The sequence below is a fragment of the Prinia subflava genome, chromosome 2 (assembly GCF_021018805.1).
Source record: "Prinia subflava isolate CZ2003 ecotype Zambia chromosome 2, Cam_Psub_1.2, whole genome shotgun sequence".
NCBI lineage: Eukaryota > Metazoa > Chordata > Aves > Passeriformes > Cisticolidae > Prinia > Prinia subflava.
In genome coordinates, this window is record NC_086248.1 from 106,533,378 (window position 1) to 106,539,865 (window position 6,488).

The window sequence follows — 6,488 nt, forward strand, 5'->3', positions numbered from 1 at the left end:
GTGCCAAAGGCCGAGTCCCGCTCCGACAGGGGCTCTGGGCACCTGCTCCGGCCGCAGCTTGCGAGCGCTCCGTCAGGTTTTCTGACCTTCCTTGTAATGGGGCAAGCTCGCGGCGCCGTGTTGTGGGAGCTGGTTAAAAAGCGGTCATGGCTCCACTGGGTGCTGTGAGGCAGCGGCTCTGCGGGATCGCGTTACAGCAAGTGTTTCCCGTTCCAGGGGACTGTCACAGACTCACAGAATCCAGAACAGTTCGGGTTGGAGCAGACCTCAGCCCAAGGCCCCTGCCAAGGCAGGGGCACCCAGAGCAGGTGACACAAGAACAGGTCCCGGTGGGTTTGGAATCTCTTCAGACAGGAATACTCTTGACCTCCCTAAGCTGCCTGTTCCAGTGCTACGTCAACCTGAACATAAAGAATTTCTTCCTCAAGTTGAGGTGAAACTTCTTATATTTTAGTTTATGGCCATTGCTCCTTCCGTCGTTGGGCACCACCTCTCTGCCCCAGGCAGGCAGCCCATCCATCCCGATGCATTCTTTACCCCATCCCAGACACAGAACGCTGGGTTTTCCTTGACTTCAGTGAGATTCCTGTCAGCCCCATCCTTTTGGCTTGTCCAGGGTCCCAGCAGCCCTGCCCTTGAATGGAATGACTGTACTCTTAATAAATTAAATATATTACGGGTATTGATTTCTTTAGTTACCCTGGTAAATTGACAAGGAAAAGAAAATTAAAAGAGACCACTGTCTCTTCTAAGGTCTAGGCTGTCTTCTTGTCTGTTGTGAAAATCTTTGGCTGGAGATTATCTTGTCATGGAAGTAACTTGTGCTGAACAATTTTCTAAGAGTTACTGCAACACAATGCTGCTAAATCCTGTTGGACTTACGATACTTCTTTTCCCTAGCAGAGGAAATAGTAGCCTTTACCACCTGTGAATTTTGTTGCACTTTACCAGTTTACGAGGCTCCTTTACATCACTCCTGTATTTTCCCCATAGGATTCTGATCAAACCATTCCTTAAAGCCCAAGTATTGGTCTAATCTTTATTGTCACTGAAGCAGACTGAGGGTTAATTATTTGTGACAGAAGCAGAAGCTGCCCCTAGCACCACTCTCACTATGCAGAAATGGAACCATGACAATTTTTTTTTCTCTTTTCTTACTTCTCAGGAATAATGAGACCTCTCCCAAAGGCTCAGTGATACTCTCCTCATCAGGTATCCCAAGTACCTGCCCTTACCAAAGAAGAGTTTTGCTGACACCTTCCCAGCACTGCAGGGATCCCGGACTTTCTGAGCCATCTTGCCACTGCAAATAATGCCAGCTGAGGATTAAATAAGTACGAGCCTCCCAGGACATGATTCCTGTAATTTTTTTCCATGTGGTACACAAACTCAGAGTCTGTGTACTACAATTTTTCTAATCCTTTTGTGATTTGTAAGAGAAAATAACCACGACTTTCTCTAATTTATCGTTGCCCTTCCTAATGGATAGTGTAAAATTGGATGGTGTAGCAATGTTTAGACCCGGGATATGTAGTGAAGAGTAAAAAAAATAGAGCAGTAGAAATGATTTGAGAAGACACACAGTTGGCTGAAGTTCCTTTGTGAGAAGATAACACAGAAAGGACTTTTTTTCCTCCTTTTAGTAAGAACTTGGAAAACTAGAGAGAAACATGCTAATCTTTCTATAGATCCTCTAAGGAAAGAAGAAAAAGTGATTGGCCAAAGCAGAGAGAGGGTTGAGATCTGGTGGAGCCAAATTAAGAGAATTTATGTGACAAAGAACTGATGTGCAAAAGGGAAGTCTGGGGAACATTTTATTTGGTGGTGGTACAGGGTGGTGAATAATTATAGTTGTGTCATTAAAGAACATGCAAATGAAGGGGCTGAGAAGGAACAACATGTAAAATGATGGCTCCAAATAAATGGGAGCGTTCCTGCGAATTCCAAAGAACAAGGAAAGAAAAACTTAGTTTGTAACTAATTTATCAGCAATTTCTAGTCACATTCAACACAGAAGAGGTTTGTGTTTCAGGCAAATGCTGATCAGGAGGAAGGCAGAGTTGGTTTCGTTCCTGAAAGAGAGCAGAGTGTTCCTAAACCAGGGGAGACATGTCATGGAGCTGCTAATCCCTGTGGAGGAGGTCAGGCTTGCCAAGGTGGAGATGGGACACCTCATTTGAACCCGACTGGGAACATCCATTAGGAAATGGGTAAAAAGAGAAAGCAAGGAGGGCCAGTTAGAGAAAACAAGTGGCTGGGCCAGACCTTCTCTTGCTGCTGTGATGACTTCAATTACTCTGTTCCTTACACAATTTCCTCTCCTCTAGTTTCAGTGGGCTTCTGTTGACCTTTACTGCTCCACCTTTCACACTGTGTGTGTGGTGCCCTGTGGGCCCTGCACAGACCTGCAGAGCTACAGTTTTCCATCTTCCACACTCCCACTGCTGTTACAGGAAAGCTTCAGGAGTCAAGCTGTCACTTCAGGTTTCCACAGCTGTTGGTAGACGTATAGCCATGAACCCCAGGTAAGTTTTGGACAGAATTTGATTTAAAAACAACAACAAAAAAATTCTAGTCTGCATTTGTCTGCTTTATCTTGATTATAAAATGCAAAGTTCAACGACAGTGTGGAAAGAACAAGTGAAGCTACATGAAGGGAAAGATGCCAACCTGTTTTTCACTTGTTCTGTGACACTCAGCTCACAAATATTTCTGTGCTGGAATGATAATTTATCTGGGTGACCAACGTTGCTCTGCACAGAGGATACCACCAAAATACATTGTTTCCTAGACTTCCCCATCAGTAATTTCACTGTTTCTCTTGGACTGTGTCAGGAAGACAGGACCTTGTGTTTTGCTACTCTTTTCTGTATAGGGAGTTGAACTAGGTGACATTTGAAAGGTTCCTTCCCACTCAAACTTCTGTGTCTTTGTGTTCACTGAACTAAAATTTGCCTCCTCTGATAGTGTGGAAAAAGAAGGGAGTCAAAAACTTAGGAGATTTTAGGTGTGTGGTACAGAGGGTGAAGTTGGAAAATTCTTTCTGTAACTTGGTTTCTATTAGGTTTATTTTCTCCTTTATTGGATATTGTCCTATTATTAGTTTGTGTGGGTGTCTCGTGGTAAGGAAAGGTATTCCAGCATTCTTGACATGTTTTCTTTCACTGTGTGCCATGATGGATTCATGACACTGCCTAGAGCAGAATAGATTACTGCAACCCTCATCTTCCTAAAATACACTTGATATCACCAGCTACGTAATTTTTTCCAGTTCTCTACTGGATTTCCAGAACCATGCTCCTAAACGTTGGGAATTTGTTCTTGATGGATTGGTTGTGAAACTAGAAAACGAGAGGTTATCATCACACAGACAATAGCACTGTTGATATTTCCAGTTTTAATTTGTACATGTGTCTAACAAAGCAACACAAATAACACGTGCAACGTACTTTTCTACTTGTCACTACGTGAATGCTACAAGAGGTTTGTAACTTAAATAATGTAGTAGAGAGTAAACAAGATGTGGCCAAAAATACATATTCAATGTATTTTCTAACATGGATTTATTAACAATGTTATGTTTAAGGAGAATGGCTTAGTTTAGAACAGATGAATCAATAAATGCACAGCACTGTTGGGAATTCACCATGGGTCTGCCTTTGGTATCCAGTAAAAATGAACAAAAGCTTTTAGACAAAACTTTGACTTTTGACAAGGAATGTTCATACCTGTGCTTCAAAAATCAGACTAAAGAATTCATTGGAATATTAAAAGAATATACATAAAGAGCTTTCTTGTTCATACCCATCAAGTTAATGTGAATCTAATAACTACTCACCAAAAGGTAGGTATGGAATGAGAGGAGGAAATCATATTTACAGGGTGCTGTCCTCAGAATACATCCAGTTGAATGTGATATTCAAGAACATCTCTGACTAACTCTGAGTTTTGCTGTTCTCCAGAAATGTGAAGAACTTGTCCTGCTAAGATTTGGAGACAAGTTATCAAGGGTATTCAGGGTATGAAAAGGGTATGAAAAATATGTCTTATTAGCAAAAAAAAATCACCTCTCACTTTTATGCTTCCTCTATAGGGAAGTTGATATGCACCAACAGTTCTTCCCTACTCTCCTGAGAGGCTCTTCATGATCTTGTAGTATTAAATAACATTGAAAATTCTGCTTTTCCACCTTGCCTGCATGTCCAGAGGTGAAGTTTGTCATCCAGATCTGAAACAGAAGTGCACCGGAGTACAACAGGGCTCGGTGTGCTTCCTGCAGCCAGAGGCATCCACAAGCCCCAGGGAGCAGGGATAACACCAGAGCACACCTTGTCCAGGCAGCAGGAATGCCCCGGTGGGAGCAAGAGGAACAGCCTGCTTGCTGCCTCTGGAAATGGGACTGCTCAGCAGGGGAGCTGGCACAGAACGAACAAGCAGGGAGCCTGCAGGGCAGCCTGTTCCTCGTGCAATGCCTCTCTGTTGGCACCTTCCCTCCCTCCCAAGGTTCCGAGGGGAGCGAGAGGAAGGCATTGCCAAGCTTTATGTAACCTCCAGCCCTGTGAAGAGCTGCATGCTGGGGCTCCCTCCCCACACAGCACCCCGGCATGCAGGCACGCCTCCACACCCTTCTCTCTGCACAAGGCAAGAGAGACCTCCCACAAGATCATCTCCCACCTCTACTGTGCATCTGTTCGTTTTCTGCCTGTCAAGCCTTTTCAGAATTTAAAAGATCTTACAAGAGGCAGCAGAACAAGCTTTCAAGTTTGAGCGCATCAGATCTGGACAGATCTGATATCAAACCTGATTTTTTATTGCTTTGGCTTATTTTTCTTACCTTTTCTTTTCCAAAGTGGAAAAGAGAGAACTGCTGTGTAAGGAATTGTTGCTTGCAATATGTTTTTCTCCGCAATAAAAATACCTTCAAGACAGCAGTACAATTCTCTTTTTAGGCTTGACACCTCCAAAGCCTGATAGATGTGGCTGAGTTAGATGGAAAGGTATTATTAGGTTTTTATGAGATTCTGATGCAAGCTCAAACTGGCTAGGCTCATCAGGCAGTAAATCTAGTGCCAACAGCTGTGGCCAAATTCTGTTCCTGTACCTGTTACTGCTTGTGGTTAGTTTTCCTCTGGTTTTCTGTCAGCTGTGAGAAGGGCATGCATGTACCAGGGCAGGATTTACACTATAACTTGTGGGTAATGGTGATTGTGCTCCCAAACTGAATCAGGAATAATTCTATTAAAGGAAGAAGAGTTATTCTCCCTTACACAATACAGGAGTCCAAAATCCAGGCCTTAATCACACAACTAAGACTCGTTAGATATGTCATGGGTATTATTTAGACACGGCTTTTACCATCAGTGACTTCTTTGAACAATAACCTTGTTTCAGCTCGTGTCTGGCAGCCACATGTTGTGTTAAAGAAGTGAATCAACCTGTGCTAGTCAGGCAGACCTGGAGATCTCCTGTTGCCCTCAGCAGGGACTGCCCAAGAATTGTGTATCCAAAAGCTGCCCTGGGTCCTGTGAGCACAGTGAGCGCTGTTTCCATTCCAGGCAGTGCCACAGTCCCACTTTAGGAATGCCAAGCTCATTTTAAGGCTGCTCTGACTGCTGCAGGAGCTCAGCAGTGCAGCAAAGGTGCAGATGGAAAGCCAGGCCAAGCTCACAGATGTCCTGTGGCAGAGGAGCTGCTGTGCACTCTGTAACACACAGGACAGATGCTGTGATTTTAAAAGTTGCCATACATCAAAGCTTCCTGCAGAAAGAATAACAGCTCACCTGACAGGATGGCTGGTTTGAGAAAATGAAAGCTGTTGTGTCATAAGCCAAATTCTTGCTTGTAGTCAGTTTTTGGATAAGCATCTCGGAGACATAGTACAGCAGAGCCATAAATCCAGACACCACTGCATGTAGTTCTCAAGTAAAGCTTCCAAAAATCCCAACCTCTGCAAATATCCTTATTTATTACTCTGAATCTGTGCTGAATTAAGCAACTTCTGATGAAAGCAGCAGGATATACATGAAACAATATTTTCCAATGTTTTGCTACATTTATCCACACTACCTTTTCAGAGTTTGTAGCCATTCTCTCCCACATTAAGAAAATGTCTTCACCTAAAAGCAGTGAAAAATAATATTTCTGCCCCCCATCCAAATAATTAACAGATATTCTGCCTTGATATTTATTCCAGTCTTCTGAGGCTGCTATGCAATCAATCTTTTCTAATAGTTTTCAAGTTTTGGAAAGTAATGTTCATTTCCAGGTATTTCAAGACAGGTATAAAATCCTTATCCTGGACCTTGTGTTTAATCAGATCTCCTGTTCCTTTTCCAGTGGATGATGTGGACCAAGGACAAGTAAATGGTCAGCATCTTTTTTTCTTTTTCCCTGGCAACCATTTAAACAAGGAAACAATTGCAGAGGACATTGAAAAGTACTGGGAAAACCTACCTGTACAGAGAAAGTTGTTGAAATCCCCACTGAAT